General features: G+C 44.4%; 1 long non-coding RNA gene across 1 annotated transcript in view; it reads left to right on the top strand.

Annotated features, from left to right (window-relative positions):
- LOC141048798 (uncharacterized) overlaps positions 1 to 19,664 on the top strand; it is a 28,575-nt gene that overhangs the window by 7,716 nt on the left and 1,195 nt on the right. The window contains exons 2-3 of the long non-coding RNA XR_012220152.1: positions 14,016 to 14,194; positions 14,361 to 14,439. This is a non-coding gene — a long non-coding RNA (uncharacterized lncRNA). The remainder of the gene's footprint in view (positions 1 to 14,015; positions 14,195 to 14,360; positions 14,440 to 19,664) is intronic.

Genomic DNA, 19,664 nt, shown 5'->3' with positions numbered 1-19,664 from the left:
TCTTCAGTGACCTTTACATTGGATTTCACTCCCACGGCCAGATATGTAATGGCAATGGATAAAAATGCATGATTTACCTTCTGCAGTGGGGAAAAAAAGTATTTAGTCGCCACCAATTGTGCAAGTTCTCTCACTTATAAAGATGAGAGGCCTGTAATTGACATCATAGGTCGAGCACAACTATGAGAGTCACAATGAGAAAACAAATCCAGAAAATCACCTTGTCTGATTTGGGAAGATTTATTTAGCAAATTATTGTAGAAAAGAAGTATTTGGTCACCTAAAAACATGCAAGATTTCTGGCTCTCACAGACCTGTAACTTCTTCTGTAAGAGGCTCCTCTGTCCTCCACTCATTACCTGTAGGAATGACACCTGTTTGACCTTGTTATCAGTGTAAAAGACTCCCGTCCACAACCTCAAACAGTCACACTACAAACTCCACCATGGTGAAGACCAAAGAGCTGTCAAAGGACACCAGAAACAAAATTGTAGCCCTGCACCAGGCTGGGAAGACTGAATCTGCAATAGGCAACCAGCTTGATGCGATGAAATCAACAGTGGGTGCAATAATAAGAAAATGTAAGACATACAAGACCACTGATAATCTCCCTCGATCTGGGGCTCCACGCAAGATCTCACCCCGTGGGGTCAAAATGATCACAAGAACGGTGAGCAAAAATCCCAGAACCACACGGGGACCTAGTGAATGAACTGCAGAGAGCTGGGACCACAGTCACAAAGGCTACCATCAGTAACACACTACACTGACAGGGACTCAGATCTTTTTTTATTCACCGGTGTACAATTGTGGCCAAAAGTATTGACACCCCTGCAATTCTGTCAGATAATACTCAGTTTCTTCCTGAAAATGATTGCAAACACAAATTCTTTGGTATTATTATCTTCATTTAATTTGTCTTAAATGAAAAAACACAAAAAGAATTGTCTTAAAGCCAAATTGGATATAATTCCACACCAAACATAAAAAAGAGGGTGGACAAAAGTATTGGCACTGTTCGAAAAATCATGTGATGCTTCTCTAATTTGTGTAATGAACAGCACCTGTAACTTACCTGTGGCACCTAACAGGTGTTGGCAATAACTAAATCACACTTGCAGCCAGTTGACACGGATTCAAGTTGACTCAACCTCTGTCCTGTGTCCTTGTGTGTACCACATTAAGCATGGAGAAAAGAAAGAAGTCCAAAGAACTGTCTGAGGACTTGAGAAACCAAATTGTGAGCAAGCATGAGCAATCTCAAGGCTACAAGTCCATCTCCAAAGACCTGAATGTTCCTGTGTCTACCGTGCGCAGTGTCATCAAGAAGTGTAAAGCCCATGGCACTGTGGCTAACCTCCCGAGATGTGGATGGAAAAGAAAAATTGACAAGAGATTTCAACGCAAGATTGTGCGTATGTTGGATAAAGAACCTCGACTGACATCCAAACAAGTTCAAGCTGCCCTGCAGTCCGAGGGTACAACAGTGTCAACCCATACTATCCGTCGGCGACTGTATGGTAGGAGACCCAGGAAGACCCCACTTTTTACCCCGAGACCTAAAAAAGCCAGGCTGGAGTTTGCCAAAGCTTACCTGAAAAAGCCTAAAATGTGTGTCAGATGAGACAAAAGTAGAGCTTTTTGGGCAAAGGCATCAACATAGAGTTTACAGGAGAAAAAAAGAGGCATTCAAAGAAAAGAACACGGTCCCTACAGTCAAACATGGCGGAGGTTCCCTGATGTTTTGGGGTTGCTTTGCTGCCTCTGAAACTGGACTGCTTGACCGTGTGCATGGCATTATGAAGTCAGAAGACTACCAACAAATTTTGCAGCATAATGTAGGGCCCAGTGTGAGAAAGCTGGGTCTCCCTCAGAGGTCATGGGTCTTCTAGCAGGACAATGATCCAAAACACACTTCAAAAAGCACTAGAAAATGGTTTGAGAGAAAGCACTGGAGACTTCTAAGGTGGCCAGCAATGAGTACAGACCTGAATCCCATAGAACACCTGTGGAGAGATCTGAAAATGGCAGTTTGGAGAAGGCGCCCTTCAAATATCAGGGACCTGGAGCAGTTTGCCAAAGAAGAATGGTCTAAAATTCCAGCAGAGCATTGTAAGAAACTCATTGATGGTTACCGGAAGCGGTTGGTCGCAGTTATTTTGGCTAAAGGTTGTGCAACCAAGTATTAGGCTGAGGGTGCCAATACTTTTGTCTGGCCCATTTTTGGAGTTTTGTGTGAAATGATCAATGTTTTGCTTTTTGCTTCATTCTCTTTTGTGTTTTTTCATTTAAGACAAAGTAAATGAAGATAATAATACCAAAGAATTTGTGTTTGCAATCATTTTCAGGATGAAACTGAGTATTATCTGACAGAATTGCAGGGGTGTCAATACTTTTGGCCACAACTGTACTCCTTATTCTCCTGTGTTTCTCCACTTTCTTGGAGTTGGTGTGTATCTTTATTGCGGGCAGACCACCATTGTGTGGTATTACCCTGCATATAGAATGCAACTGAGGTTTTTGTTTGTATTAAGCCAGTACATATCTGGCCCGTCTGAAATTTGCTACAGTAGAGAGCATTTGGATTATCCAGAAGAGTATTGGGAGAATGTCATATGGTCTGATGAAACCAAAGTAGAACTGTTTGGTAGAAACAAAACTCGTCGTGTTTGGAGGAGACAGAATGCTGAGTTGCATCCAAAGAACACCATACCCACTGTAAATCATGGGGGTGACATCATCATGCTTTGGGGCTGTTTCTCTGCAAATGGACCAGGACGACTGATCTGTTTACATGAAAGAATGAATGGGGCCATGTATCATGAGATTTTGAGTGCAAACCTCCTTCCATCAGCAAGTGCATTGAAGATGAAATGTGGATGAGTCTTTCAGCATGAAAATGATCCCAAGCACACCGCCATAGCAACGAAGGAGTGGCTTCGTAAGAAACATGACGTTCCTGGAGTGGCCTAGCGAGTCTCCAGATCTCAACCCCATAGAAAACCTTTGGAGGGATTTGAAAGTCCGTGTTGCCCAGTGACAGGCCCAAAACATCACTGCTCTAGAGGAGATCTGCATGGAGGAATGGGCCAACATACCACCAACAGTGTGTGCCAACCTTGTGAAGACTTACAGAAAACGTTTGACCTCTGTCATTGCCAGCAAAGGATATATCACAAAATATTGAGATGAACTTTTGTTCATGACCAAATACTTATTTTCCACCATAATTTGCAAAATAAATCAGACAAGGTGATTTTCTGGATTTGTTTTCTCATTGTGACTCTCATAGTTGTGGTCGACCTATGATGTCAATTACAGGCCGCTCTCATCTTTTCAAGTGGGAGAACTTGCACAATTGGTGGCGACTAAATACTTTTTTCCCCACTGTATATACTAGAAAAGATGTCAATTTTTTATCTGCAGACTTCAAAGTATCTAATGTGTACCCACTAGCTCAGTCAATCCAAATTATTGATCGCGCCTGCAGAGTGTAAACAGGTGAAAATGCAGAATACATGTCATATAACGCCAAGAACTAGTACACTTACTTGATAGTACAGTTGCTCTTTTATCAAGCAGTGATTGCTGGGAGATTTAAGCTCCGAAGTCTGCATAAATGTGACTGCAGCTCTTATGTTAAATACAGATTATAACGTGTTGGGATCATTAGGGTGAGTGCCAGTGGCGTATCTAGGGGGGGGGCAGCCGGGGCAGTTGCCCCGGGCGCAGCCAGCAGGGGGGCGCAGTCGGGCAGCCTAATGCTGCGGTCCGCAGTGTCCTCCCTGGCGGCTGCGTTCTGCCGCCCCCCGCCTGAGAGTCGGCGGTTCTCTGTGTCAGCTGTCAAGCTGACAGCCGGCGCAGAGAAGGAGGCCGTGCCGGCTCCCAGGGAGCAATTGTACTGGCGTCTATACAGACGCCTGTACAATTGAAGCTCTGACCGCCGGGCCAGAGCGACGTCAGCAGCGTGATCAGGTCATGTGATCACGCTGCTGACGTTACTCCCCGGCGCCAAAAGCAAACGCTGGTGGTAAGTGTGCTCCACTGTGGAGCTGAAGAACCACCGAAGATGGGAGATGAGGGGGAGTTAATGAGTGGAGATGGGGGGGATTTGTAGAGGGGATGGCGGTTAATGTGTGGGGGTATTTAGAGTGGGGATGGGGGTTAATGAGTGGGGATGCCATGGGGTTAATGTGTGGGGGGGATTTGGAGTGGAGATGGGGGTTAATGAGTGGGGATGCCATGGGGTTAATGTGTGGGGGGATTTGGAGTGGGGATGGGGGTTAATGAGTGGGGGGATTTGGAGTGAAGATGGGGGTTATTTAATGTGATGGGGGTTAATGAGTGGGGATTGGGTTAATGTGTGCGGGGGTTAATGAGTGGGGATTGGGTTAATGTGTGCGGGGGTTAATGAGTGGGGATTGGGTTAATGTGTGCGGGGGTTAATGAATGGGGATGGGGGTTAATGTGTGGGGGCGTTAATGAGTGGGGATGGGGGTTAATGTGTGGGGGCGTTAATGAGTGGGGATGGGGGTTAATGTGTGGGGGCGTTAATGAGTGGGGATGGGGGTTAATGTGTGGGGGCGTTAATGAGTGGGGATGGGGGTTAATGTGTGGGGGGATTTGGAGTGGTGATGGGGTTAATGAGTGGGGATTGGGTTAATGTGTGTGGGGGTTAATGAATGGGGATGGGGGTTAATGTATGGGGGCGTTAATGAGTGGGGTTGGGGTTAATGTGTGGGGGTATTTGGAGTGCTGATGGGGGTTAATGAGTGGGGATTGGGTTAATGTGTGGGGGGATTTGGAATGGGGATGGGGGTACTTAATGTATGTGGGGGATTGGGGATGGGGGGATTTAATGTGTGGGGAGATTTGAGGACACAAAATAAAGAGTATGTATGAGGAAACAGTATGGGGGATTGGTGCAGACAGTATGGGGAGCGAATGGGTTAATGTAAGTGGACACAGTATGGGGAGTCAGGGGTATGTGTGAGCAGACAGTATAGAGAGTGAGGGGGTAAATATATGAGGAGACAGTATGGTGAACAGGTGGGATGTTAGAGGAGACAGTATGAGGAGGGAGGGGAATAGTGTGAGGAGACAGTATATTGCAGACATTTTTTATTTAGGGGCATTATAATAACACTTCTATCTTTAAGGGCGTCGTGTGGAGATTTGCTGCAGAAGACCGGAGAAGATGGAAGTCTACAGAGACGGCTGTGGATGAGAAAACTCATCATGGGGTCTAGAAGAAAAGGAGACCGACTGCAGAGACGACGTCATCTATAAGGTACCTGGATGTAAATATTATTTGTGATACTGACTAATTCTCATGTTTTTATTTGTTAGGAACATTAAAGGGGTTGTCCAGGTTTGTGCTGAGTCTGCAGACATTCTATGTGACTGCAGACTTCTGAATTCTCACAGTGCTCACTGAACGCTGTTAGGATTCTCTCGTGCCGGTAATTTACATACATGCGGTCACATGCTGACTAGACATGTGTGGCCTCACTCAATGAAAGTGAACGGAGCGAGGCCGGGCACGTCTAGTCAGAATGTGGCCAGAAGTATATAAATCACATACTTGTGCTGACATGACTGTACATCGGCAAGGGAGAATCCTAAATGTGTGCAGTGCATTCGTTGTGAGAATTCAGAAGTTGCAATGTCAGGATTCAGCGCTGCAGGTTCCAGTAGTCATCACATGGACACTTCACTCATGTGCGATTTTCATACTTGACAACGAGCTTCTCTTCCTGCTTCTCTCAGTTTTTTACTGAACATTGAGAGCATTAGGGAGAGCAGCTCGTGGGTACATGGCTAAGTGTTCAAGTCGCATATGTACTTGGGGGGGGTCGCCGAACCAAATTCTTGCCCCGGGTGCCAGAAAGCCTAGATACGCCTCTGGTGAGTGCACGCAGTGCGGATTCAGCTGCAGATTTTTCTGCGCAGATTTGCAGGTAAAATGACCTGCGGATTTTTCAGCGGATTCCCCCTGCGCTTTGACACCTGGACAATGGAACAGGTGTCAAACCGCAGCGGAATCCACAGAAAGAACTGACATGCTGCAGATTTAAAACCGCAGCAAATACGCGCGGAAAAATCGCCAGCATGTGCACTGCGTTTTTTAAAAGCCATTGGCTAACACTGTACTGTACATTGCTTGCGGATCCGCAGCAAAATCCGCACCATGTGCACAAAACCTTACAGTCACAGAATGGCAGGGCTTGCTGGATGTTGTAGTTCAGCTGACCAGGCACCCCTCCACATTTGAAATATTCTGTTAGGACATTTCCCTGCCGATGCTGCTGCCTTGTGCTGGTGTTCTAAGCCTGACAGGTGTAATGACAGCTCCGCTGGATGTCCCCCATCACAGCCTGAACTGTTTATTTATGTGGCTGCTTCAGGTGCTGGAGAAGTCTGTCTGACATAGGAAATCTCCAGACCCCAGGACTCTGCAAGTTGCTTAGGTAATAGTTCCCTTCTGTTTAGTAGGAAGTGGGCTGACCTTGGGGGTTAAGGTCTGATCCCCATCCCCCTCCCCCTCCAGTTTGAAGGGTGGTAATTGCCTTTTAGACCTTGAATGTTGGCATTGGCATTTGGCATGAAGTGGATGACGGCTGATTTAACGGTATAGTGAGGATATCGATTACAAATAACAACAAAGTAGCAATTCGACCCCCAACTAGAACCATGCGCAGGGCTCCTTAATTGGAACGGGACCTGTGCACCCAGCCGTACAATGGCATCGCTCCCATATGCCCGCACAGCCCCTTCCCAGTCTGGGGATATATGGAATTACGTGTGAAAAATCCACAGTGTACGACAATGACAGCATTGTGGGCAAGAGTGCACCACCAAAATGATATGCAAAATTAAGTGTAGGTCTCAGTTAGTTAGAATATTGTCCAAAAACCAGCAAGAGAGAATGGATAACAAGCAAATTACAAGCCACACCTCAAAATACAGGAAAAGATGTGATTTTTTTTTTTTTTTTTTCCCCCTTGGCTTTGTAATAAAAGAGCAGAAAAATTTATAAAAATCATCTATCAACAAAACTAGCCCCAAGGTCTGTGCCCTGTGTTCTATAAGAAAGGCTGTCTATCATACATCTCTATGCAATCAAATAATATATATTAAAGGAGCGGTCCAGTGAAGATAACTTCTCACCTAGCCAAAAGCAAGGGCGCATCTAAGGGGGAGCAGGCAGGGCATTTGCCCTTGGTGCAACTAACAGAAGGGCGAAGTCGAGCCGCCTGATGCGGCCTTTCCGAGGTGTACCCCCTGCGGCTGCACAGTGGCAGTCGACAGTTCTGAGCTGGCTGTCAGTCTGACTGTCGGCTCAGAGAAGGTGCAGACCTCTGGCTCCCAGCAATGAACTGTACTCACATCTTTCAGATGCAAATACAATTGAAGTCCTGACCACCGGCACTTCCGAGTAGGGCGGCATTGACAGCATGATCAGATCAGCTGATGTCACTCACCGGTGGTGCAGAGGCGCATACGACGTTGGTAGCAAGTGATCTAGTGGAGCTGAAGAAACTGAAGATTTATTGTGATTTGGAGGGGAGGGATTTGAGGACAAAGTATGGGGAACAAGTGAAGGGATGGGTGCAGACCCAGTATTGGGAGTGAGAAGGGGGGAATGTCTGCAGACCCAGTATGGGGAGCGACGGGCGGGGGGATAGGTGCAGACACACAGTATTGAGGAGCGACGGAGGAGGGATGGAGCAGATGTAGTGCAACACAAGGCACTAGCCATGGGCAAGGCACTAGTCTTTTATGCCCCAATGTGCTACATGAAAGTATGGGTCCTGGCTGGGTGTTTGTATTCGTGTTGTGAGGGCTTTGCGCCCCTGCAGGCCACCAGTGGTGTTGGCTGACCAAAAGCGTTGGTTCCACAGTTCAATAAAGGAGACTCAGTTCAAAAACTTTACTGAATGGTAACTTGGTTATGTACAAGGGATAGCGGGTACAAAATCTGATGGATGTTTCCTTTGCAGTAATAAGCATTTTCACTACGCAGTATCCTTCACTCCAGGGCTGGTGAAGCACACTGTTTTGCTCTACTTTGTCACAGCCCAGCATCTGTACCACAGTCCTGATTAGCAAGTCTCTCTACTCACTCAGTGGTTCCTCATCCTATTTCTTCCACCACTGGGACCCTGCATCTACGACTCGGGACTCCCATTATTCCCATAAACTCAGTCCTGTTTAGGCCCGTTACCTTCTGCGTTTGCAAGCTCAGGGTTTCTCGTTACTCCGCATCCTATTCAGTCTCCTTTTCGAAAGGCCACTCGGTTACTTCAGGATCTTGTGAACCCTATCCTCAAGTCTCCTTTCCTTTTGTGGATCACCCCAACAACAGCATTACTCTCTTCCCTCTCCAAACACTATCTATTTACAGGAAGCAGTCTCTTTCCCTAACACTACCTCCTTCTACCATGGGCTAGTCCCAAACACTAACTCTTACCCTATTCTATCTATTCTACACTGTCTTACACTGTACATTATACACAGTATTTACAAAAGATGCACTACACGATACAGCTCACACAATACAACACAACGCAATTGGTGTCTTCAGGGGTAGGAACGTGACTCATTGTCCACCACCCCTACACAGACACAATATTGGGAGTGGGGGGATGGCTGCAGACACATTATTGGGAGTGAGGGGAATGGGTGCAGAGACAGTATTAGAAGCAAGGATGGAATGGGTGCAGAGAAAGTATGGGGGAAGGATGCAGACACTGTATCAGGAGTGGGGGGAATGAGTGCAGACTCAGAATGAGGAGAAAAGTGGTAAAAGTGAAAACACAGAATGGGCAGCGAGGGGGATGGGTGCAGACACCGTATGACAAGCGGGGAGGATGTATGGGGTGATGGGAGCAGATGTAAGGAGGAAGACCTGGCTGCGGGTACCTGTGCTGAGTCAGATCCAGGACTGTCGGGGCTGCGTCCTATGTTTCCCAGGGGAAGAGAGAGGGGACTGGACAAACCCCCATGACCTGGGGAGAGTGGGCGCGTACACAGGAAACTCAGAGCAGAAAGCGCGCAAAGGAGCAGTGAATTGCCGGCCGCCAGAGAGAGCGCAGCAGGATGAGCAGCGCGCTCCGCACCCAGCGCAGCAGTGACAAGCTGGGCAGTGTCGAGACTTACCCGCACATTATAGCGGGACTGGGACTAAGGAGAGCTCTGTGCGCCCGGATAAGCGTTAGGCAGTGTCATACAGAGGAGTGTGTGTCAGTTGCCGGACTCTGGGGTGTGCCTTCCCTTTGCTCACGTGCGCTACTGAGGCTTCGGCTACTTCTTTGGCCCTCACTGATCAGGCTTATGGACTAGGGGGCACAGTGGGTAAAAAAAAAATTGTCTCAAAATGGCACTGCAATTGGTGTCATCGCCGATAGATGCTACTGCGCAGGTGCTGCCGGCTCCATTTTGAGACAATTTTTTTTTTTCAGAATAAATGTATATCACTAAATTAAATAATTTAATGCATGTTATAGATGCGGTCATGCTGCAGCTCAGGCGCTCCCACTGGTGCCTGCTGCAGGTGATTTTTTTTAAAATACATATATATATAGGGTGGGCCATTTATATGGATACACTTAAATAAAATGGGAATGGTTGGCGATATCAACCTCCTGTTTGTGGCACATTAGTATATGGGAGGGGGGAAAACTTTTCAAGATGGATGGTGACCATGGCAGCCATTTTGGATGTAACTTTATAAATGGCCCACCCAGGTGAATATCTAAGCAGAGCACCACATATAGACCCCCCCCCACACACACACACGCTCTGCGAGAATTCAGGAGCCTGCAGTCACCGTTTCATCTCACACCTGGAGAAGTCCTTTAATTATACAATGAAGCCCTTTACCATGCCAGTCCTAGCAGCGTGTAATATCCTCACTGTCAGGACTCCGCTCTGCTTACAGGTTCCGGCAGTCCTCACATGGCTGCTTCCCTCATATGAGCTTTTCATACTTACGGTCACAGGACAATGGGCTTTTCTTCTTGCTTCTCTATTTTTCACTGAACATTGAGTGAAATATTTAGAGCGACTTGTCTGCAAGTGACGTAAGAAAATCGCATACGACTGAGCAGTCACATGACTACTCAAACCGCATGGGGAAGACGGGGTGCTAGACTGAATTCTTTCCCCAAGTGCCAAAAAACCTAGACAAATTTCTGCCAAAAGATAACTTAAGATAACTTATAGATGGGGGGCCGTCTGACCTCCTGTACTCTCCACCGATCGGCAGAACAGGCCACTTCTATCCTTGTTAAAATACAATGGCAGTGCACATGGCCGACCACCGCTTCCAGCATTCTTATTCTATGGGGCTGTCGCAAAAAGCCAAGATCCGCTCTTAGTAGCTTCTTGTTGAATTAATATATTTTTTTTTCTTATTTATTGTGGCTTTTAGGCTATGTTCACATTTCTATTCAGTTTTTGTTTGTCTGCTCTATTCTCAGGAACAGACAATTGGAATTAATATACCGTAATTGTAAAGAATGTATTCATTGCAAAATTGGTGCAATTGAAAGCAGAAGTGCCCTATTGATTTGTTAGGCTGTGTGCACACGCTGCGGATTCCGCTGCGTTTCCGCAGCGGTTTTGGCCGCTGCGGACACGCAGCAGTTTTAGCTGCGGTGTACAGTACCATTCATTTGAATGTGAAAAAAAAAAACGCTGTGCCGACGCTGCGGAAAAAACCGCGCGGATTTGCTGCGGTTTTGAATCCGCAGAAAGAATTGCATGTCAATTCTTTCTGCGGAAACCGCTGCGGGTTCCTATCTCCACCATTGTGGAGATAGTGAATCCGCAGGACCAAACCGCAGGCAAAACCGCAGATAATCCGCAGGTCTTTGGACCTGCGGATTATCTGCAGTTTTTGCAAAATCCGTGCGGATTAATCCGCAGCGGATTCCGCAGCGTGTGCACGTACCCTTATGGGGCTCATCTGAGTGAGAATAGAAGTAAAGATGCATCAATCAACACCATTTCTGCTCCATTTGCATTCGTTATGTAATGGACCCGTTTTTACATTTAATTCTATTCGCCTATTTCTAAAATGCAACATAGAAATTGCCTGTCCGAAAATGTGAGCGTTCCCTAATATCCATAGTAAAAAGAAAACAAAAGCAATACAAAACAACCCTAATAGTTTTCTATATACCGTAATCTCTGCAATGGACACTTAAAAAATGGTTGCCATCATGGTACACAAAATTAGAATATCATCAAAAAGTTAATTTATTTCTGTTCTTCAATACAAAAATTGAAACTTATATATTATATAGAGTCATTACACACAAATCTAACTGTAAAGAACCCTTTCCTATTTAGCTGCCGGAATTGCCTTTTCTTCCACCCGTAACGTGTCCCCTGGTCCTTAGTATGGTCCTTGAGTTACCCATTGAGTTCTATGGGGAGTCTCTTCAGAAAATTGGTGCTGTCCACGTGTTATCTGTCTTGCACAAAACAATTGTAGAATTATAAGTTGTTGTTTTTTGCACAATGTCACCACATTTGGATTTTTTTTTCCTTATTTTCCAGTAGATTTAATAGCAACATTATTAGTGCCATTCAAAATTGCAACTCATCCCATGCCAAAAATAAACCCTCGTACAGCCATACTAATGAAAGAACCAAAAGGTAAGGAGACTTGGAAGTTGGGAGAAAAAAACAAATAATCGCTAACTATTGATAGCTGTGCGCAATTTATTGCTGTTTCCCCCTAATAACATCCATAGAGTTTTTCATTTTTCTAGATTTTGCACTGTGCCCAAAAGCTTCACATCATGTCTCTGCCTAAATAGCCGTCTGTCTGGTCGGCCGTCCATTGTGACGAAGCTGCATGTGCAGAGATGAAGTCTTGGTTTTTCTCATTCTTTTTTAGAATAAATATTATCTTATTTCCCTGGAAACTGAAAATGAGAATCTGCATTTACCAGATGTCCGATGAGACATCACAGGAGTTCGTCCTGCGGTGCGCTTCGCCAGGTCAGACGAGACCGCTCTGCAGCCCATCAAAGAGTGGACAGGGTAAAGGAGAGGAAGCGAGAAGGGCAAGCTCCAATTATAGGAAGCAATTAAAAATATATCCAGACTACATGAACGGTACTGAGCGGAAAACACCTGGGCCCCACGTGCTGCCGCACGTAATCATGTAGAACTAAAAACCCCAGAAAGCAAAGCTTTGACTTGGACATGCCTGGAAATCTATTTCTAAAACAAAATTGCACTTATAACTTTACTGACAGTATTGGAAAAAAAAAATCTGTAGCTACCTGGAAACTGTCAACAAGCAGGCTCACTTCTGCTGATGGGTCTTACTACTACTGGACTTTAGTTGTAAATATAAGCAGATCACATGCGGTAAATTCCTATTTGTGCTGCTGCGATTGTATTTGTTGTTTGTTTGTTGGATAAAAAGTCATGTTTTCGTTTATCCCCATGGCCAGTGTTGTGTGTTCGGTTCTCCTAAAGCTTTTGCCTAAGGCCATCCCTGGGAATGCGGGAGTCTATCCACTAGGGGAACCACACAGAGATAAGGCCCCATCACACACAGCGAGATTGCCAGCGGGATTGCTGATTTTGTGACGCCACAGCGATCTCGCCAGCGACATCGCTGTGTGTGACATGTATCAGCGACCGGCCCCCCTGCCGGGTATCGCTGATCACGCTCGACCGTCCTGGGCCGTTTTTTGATCGTTGGTCTCCCGCTGGCCAGCACGCATCGCGGCGTGTGGCAGCAGGAGAGCAACGATCAGCGACGCTGGTTTCCAATGTAAACAGCGGGTATCTAAGAGCCGCGCGGCTCTTAGATACCCGCTGTTTACATTGGAAACCTGCTTGCTCGCTGATCCTGATCGCTGGTGGGTCTGTCTATGTGACAGCTCACCAGCGATCAGCTATCTATGTCCCAGTGATCCCATCCACGTCGGATCGCTGGGACATTGATGCGTGTAACGGGGCCTATAGGGATACAGTTTGCACTACACTAGGGATTAAATAGTTAATAGTGTTGGGAATAGCCCACTGTTTGGGAGGACTTAGATGATGTTTTATAGAAAATGTTTTTCCGGGTAAGGCTGGAGTCACGCTACCATAAAACATTGCATAGCACTCGGACAAGTGCTACTCTATGGGGCAACTTCCATCTGCGATTATTTTCTCATGCCGAATCAGCATGCGAGAACAATTGCAGCATGCTGCACCATATAAGTCTATGGGTGCGAGTGACAACACACAGCACTTGGATATCACCCGAGTACGGTGCGATATATCCGACGCCGGCAGCAGAGGAGAAGGAGAAATTTCTGCGCCTCCTCCGCAGCTGTGCTCAAGGATCAGAGCACAGTAGCATGACACTCGGATCACGCTCACAGCAGAGCAGTAGCTGAGGGTCATTAGGATATCGCATCAGATGCCATAAGCTGGTGTGACTCCAGCCTTAGAGTCAGTCTAGTCAGAGTCCAGGACTCAGTCAAGTTTAGGGTGGAGTGGAGAGCAAGGCTAAACATGGCAGAGTTAGCAGGTTCCAGTGCAGATAAGATGCAGCAGATGAGGTCAGATCCAGTCAGTACAAGTTTCCTAGAAGAATGAGGGCACAACTTCGGTCACATCTGGACTCCGGGACAGTCTTGGAACTAAGGTCCGGAATAGGTATAGAGAGGCATGCCTCTGTCTCTCTCATGAGGAAGATGTCAGCCGGGTCGCAGAGTGAGGTGAAGGTGGTGGGTCTCAGGACAGGTCGGGGACCAGGACTGATGGATCACAAAACCAACATCACTAAAAAGAGACTTTGTCTTAATCTGTACTCTGCAGCCATGTGTAAATGAATTCCAAAGTAAAGTCGGACCTGTTAACCTGGACCCCAGGTCTTCTGTCTTGTTTGTAGCTGAAACCGGTCCTTCACTGCAGAAAGAAAACACAAAATTTAGATGTATGGAATAGATCTGCCTCATGTGAATAAGACCAAATAATGTTTCCATTCACAGTAAACAGATTTTAAACAAGGAAAGGATATGAAATACAAAATATGTTGGAAAGTTGGATGCTACCGAAGCCGCTACAGCCGTCACTGAAGAGCAGAAGGAGGGATTGTGGAGTGCGGAGGACACTGCAGCATTACGAACCGCCTCCTGGACACTAGCGAAAGCAGAGCGCCAGATTTACGGTAACTCTTCACTTTCTCATTCATGGGTGCTGTCAAAATCCTACACAGTTACGTTTAACCCCGTTTTCACTTGCCTATTTTGCGGCTTTGCTATCTTTTTTTTCCTCCCTTTTTTTCCAAGTCATAACCTTTTTTAATGTATTTTCTTTCTTTTTTTTTTTTTTAGGTCTCCTAGTGACCCGACTATGTGAAGGTGTTTTTTTCCTTGAATAACAGTGACTGTGAAGGGAGAAGCGCAAAATAGGGTAAAACCCTAATATAGGAGACAATAAAAACATTAGGTTTGCTCACCTTGGGTGCTTGTTTGAAGACACAACCACTATTGTTGGAATATGTTTTGTGCAACAACTCCATTCCTGTCTGAGTGTTCAGTTGCTAGATTTGTATGCTGTTTGGGAGTTTTTTTTTCTTTAAACTTTATAGAGTCTCACAAAGGGAGACCATGTGACTGTATTTCCTGTTTTCCTGTGTCTGTGTATGAGAGAAGCAGCCTGTTGTAGATGCTGCACAGATATAGACACACAAATGATTTATTCCTGATCTATTAAGCTTATCATAAATTGTTCCTGTTTGTTCCTGAATAAAAAAGCTCAGTGGTCACTCGCTTGGAGAGTATCCTGAATAATCTGCTGCCAACAAGTTATGGGCCCAGAATGACACAGAACCCCAGAGTAACACAGCAGCAGAAGCCCAGAGAAAAAGCAGCACAGAGCAACAGAGAAGATGTCCACTAGCAGCAATCCTGTCAAGTTCTCAGTGCCAAGCCTCACTAACCAGAACTACCAGTCTTGGAAATTCAAGGTGAAGATGCTGCTCATAAGAGAAGGCATGTAGAAATATACTCAGAAACAAGTGCCTCATCCATTACCAGATGATTGGCTAGAGAAGGATCAAAAAGCACAAAGCACGATCTCCCCCAGTGTAGATGATAATCAGATTGTGCATATATGCAAGTGTGCAACTGCAAAGGAGATGTGGGATGAGATACAGAAAGTGCATGAAAGATCAAATCTCAGAAATAAGCTTTATCTCATGAGAAAGCTGTATCAGTCTAAGCTAAGTGATGGACAGAATATGCAGGACTATATAAGAAATACCCTAGAGATTGTGGAGCGTCTCAGGGGTATTGGAGAAGAAATTAAAGATTTTCATGTTGCTGTACTTCAATTAAGTGGTCTTCCAGAAAGTTGTGACACACTCATGACTGCACTAGATGCATGGCCAGATGATGAGCTGACATTAGAGTATGTTAAAGGCAAACTTGTGGATGAATTCAAGAGAAAAACGCAGCATGTAAGCAGCAGTAATGAATCCAGACCACAATCAGCATTAAAGACACAGGATTTCCCTAAATATAAGAGCAATCTAATCTAAGAGAAACTCATGAATGTTTTGTCTGTAAAAAGCCTGGCCACCTTAAAGCAGACTGCTGAATTTGGAAAGCAAGAATGAGTCAGCTTAAAAAGCAGAACAGTCATCGAAGGGTTAAAACAGCTGTAAAGGACCATATGTTCTGACCAGGGCTGGAACCACAACTCTTTTCATGGTGGTTGACTAAGGGGATTTACCTACTCAAGCACCTCTGCTCTCCATTTAATGTATTGTGGGACAGATAAGAATTTATTCAAAAATTCACACCTCCTGCAAAGGAAATGATGCCAGGTATTTCATTTTGCTAAGCAAATTCTCCCAGGAAAAACTCCTCTCCGGAAAACGGGTTTTGATAACAAATGCTTACACGATCCATTGGGGAAAGGAATGATTTCTTTGATTTACTCTACTATTAGTCCACCTTACGATGAAAGAAAATTTGATTATATGTTACAGTGGGAGGAAGATTTAGGATTTGTCATGTCGATTGATGACTGGTACCGTAGTAGTGAGACATTATCTAAAGGTAGTTATCAAACTTCACTGGTAGAGACTTCTTTGAAGGTTCTACATAGATCCTACTATGTACCAGAGAGAATTCATATGTTCCCTAGTGTCTCGGGTGATTGTTTCAGAGGGTGTGGGGTATCGGGGGACATGAAACACATCTGGTGGTCTTGTACAGTGGTCTCTCAGCTGTGGAGGAAAGTGAAATGTCTGGTAGAACAAATGTTCGGGGAACAAATCGATTTGGAGCCCTATATCTTTTTATTGGGTACTAAACCGCCGAGGTTCTCAAAAAGTTTTCATAAATTGGTGAATTATTTGTGTATAACAAAGATTCATATAGCCGCAAGATGGAAAACTCCTTCACTATTGATATCTTTGGTAAAAGAATGAATACCATCATGCTATAGGAGCGGATAGAATCCACTAGATCTGATACGTGGAACTTATTTCTCAAGGTTTGGAATCCTTGGATAGAATTACATTCAAATACACAACTAGACTTGGCCTTTCGGCTTTCTCCTTGACTGTTTATGACTTCTAGAAAATGCCTTACCAGACCTCATAACAAACATTGGATGTTTAATTGAGACAGATATTTCAAATTGGTTCTTCATATTAATATTAAGCATTATATGCCTGAACTCCTGCTGTCTATCCTTCCCCTACCCCTGTCTTGTCCTTTTTCTTGTATATCTAATTTGTTATTATGAATATAATAATATATGCTCCCTTGCATGGGAGAATGGTGATTGTTTTTGTGTTTTCATATGATGTTTCAAATAAAACTTATTGAAACTAAAACAGCTGTAAAGGAAGATTCTGCATGTGTTGAAGCTGCAATTAATGCCAGTACAGGCTCATCTGCAAAGCATATACGGTGTATAGATTCTGGTGCAAGCAGCCATCTGACAAATAACAATGTCTTCACTGACCTTAATGAAAGCAAGTCAGAAAAGGTCATCTTAGCTAATGGTCACTATATAACTTCAGAAGGAGTAGGAGACTGCAACCTCCACTGTGCAGTTTCCTCAGCACAAAGCAGAAAGATCCCTGTAAAGGATGTTCTCTATGTTCCCAGCCTTGAAAGCAATCTTCTGTCAGTAAAGAACCTCTTGTAAAAGGGAAATATAGTTACTTTTAAAGATAACAGCTGCATCATCTCAAAGAAGGGTCACACTCTTGCAGAAGGAAAAATCCAAGATTAATTTTAACAGCTAAAATGCAAAGAAAGAGTTTTACAGTGCTAGACAAGATCTGCATAAGAACTGTATCCATGTATGGCACAGACGTCTTGGGCACAGAGACCCAGAAGCAGTAAAGAAGCTAGCTCAACTTGTAAATGGTATTGAAATCAACCAGTGTAGTCAAATGAGGAAGTGTACTAGCTGTCTTAAAGGGAAAATATCCAGAAAATCTTTTCCTGAAATAAGTACCACTAGATCTGCACAGCCTCTGGATCGGATACATACAGATGTATGTGGTCCAATGAGTGCTCAAACTCCTAGCAAGTAGAGATATTTTCAAAAACAAATATAACTCAGAAGGTAAAGTTCCCCAGTTTAAGGCAAGATTACTCGCAAAAGAATGGTGAAGATTATGATGCTATATTTTCTCCAGTTGCGAAGTAAACCACATTCAGAACTTTAATGTCCGTAGCTGCAGTTCAACAGATGACAGTGTGTTGGCAGAGGATTATTCAGGATCCTCTCCAAGCGTGTGACCACAGAGCTTCTTTATTCAGAAATAAACAGGAGCAATATATGATTGATAAGCCTAATAGATCAGGAATAAATCATTTGTGTGTCTCTATCTGTGCAGCATCTACAGCAGGCTGCTTCTCTCATACACAGACAAGGGAAATACAGTCACATGCTCTCCCTGTGTGAGCCTGTGAGAGGTTTTTTTTTTTGGTTCTAACTTTATAAACAGCATACAAATCTATCAACTAAACACTCAGACAGGAATGGAGTTGTAGCACCAAACCTATTCCAACACCCCCACTCAACAACTACTTATCCTGTTAGTCCCATTGCGGTTCTGAAGTCCACAAACTTGGCTCTTGATAATGGCTTTGTCAAACCATTAGCTATCATCTTGTCATGACTGTGGCTCTGGTTCAGGAAGTGTTCTGACCATATAAGAAAGGCGTCTTGCTGGGATACCTTTGTTTGGCCTTTATGATCTCCTGAATGGAGGTTGACTTGGTTCTTCTGTGTCTTCATTGGTGGCTTCAGAGCTTATCCACGCTTCAGTGTTTTCCTTTTCGGCATTTGGGTTTGGGGATTGAGATTCTTGCTCTTGAGTATATTTCCACGTACCTTCTCTTAAGAGCAGCATCTTCATCTTGAATTTCCAGGACTGGTAGTTCTGGTTAGTGAGGCTTGGCACTGACAACATGACAGGATTGCTGCTAGTGGACATCTTCTCTGTTGCTCTGTGCTGCTTTTGCTTTGGGCTTCTGTTGCTGTGTTACTCTGGGGTTCTGTGTCACTCTGGGCCCATAACCCATTGGCAGTGGATTATTCAGGATACTCTCCAAGCGTGTGACAACAGAGCTTCTTTATTCAGGAACAATATGCTTAAAATATCAGGAATAAATCATTTGTGTGTCTCTATCAGTGCATCATCTACAGCAGGCTGCTTCTCTCATACACAGACATAGGAAAACGGGAAATACAGTCACATGCTCTTCCTGTGTGAGCCTCTGGGAGTTTTTTTTTGTTCTAACTTTATAAACAGCATATAGATCTAGCAACTAAACACTCATAAACAGGAATAAAGTTGTTGAACCAAACATATTCCAACACAGACATTTTGACATCAACACAGCCTTCCTACATGGTGACATAAAAGAAGAGTTGTACATGAACCAACCGGAGGAATATATTAAAAAGGGTGAAGAGTACCTTGTTTGTAAAATGCAAAAATCTCTCTATGGACTTAAGTAGTCGGCAAGAGCTTGGAACTCGAAAATTGAACAAAGTTTTGATGGAAGAAGGATTTAAAAGATCTCAAGCTGATCCATGTTTGTATACAAAAAATGTAGCAAAGGAGTGGATGTATGTTCTCCTATATGTAGACGATGTAATCATGTGTCATCAAGATTAAAAATAAATTGCAAAGCTAGGTCAAATTCTCAACCATCACTTTAAGACTAAGGACCTTGGAAATGTGACATCTTATTTGGGAATCCAAATACAGAGAGAGGAAGATGGGAGTTTTCTTCTCAACCACAGTTCTAAAATTTCCACAATGCTAAACCAGTTTGAAATGTTAGAAGCCAAAGGTGCGTCAACACTAATGGATGTGTCCAACTTAAAGTTGGAAGGAGAAGGTCTGCTACCCAGCAATGAGAGTTACAGACAAGCAGTGGGGGCACTTCTGTACATAGCAACCACAACTCGTCCGGATATCACAGCCACAGTTGGAATTCTCTGCCGACGTGTAAGCAAGCTACGCCAAAGAGACTGGAATGCAATTAAGAGAAATCTTCAATATCTTAAAGAAACTCAAAGGCTAAATCTTAAGATATCTGCATCAGGAGATCTCACTCTCAGAGGTTATGTGGATGCAGATTGGGCTGGAGATT

Source organism: Dendrobates tinctorius, unplaced genomic scaffold (genome assembly GCF_039654945.1).
Source record: "Dendrobates tinctorius isolate UK_male_01 unplaced genomic scaffold, ASM3965494v1 ptg000138l, whole genome shotgun sequence".
Lineage (NCBI taxonomy): Eukaryota > Metazoa > Chordata > Amphibia > Anura > Dendrobatidae > Dendrobates > Dendrobates tinctorius.
Note: the sequence above shows the minus strand (reverse complement) of the source record. Positions and strands in the feature narration are given on the sequence as shown.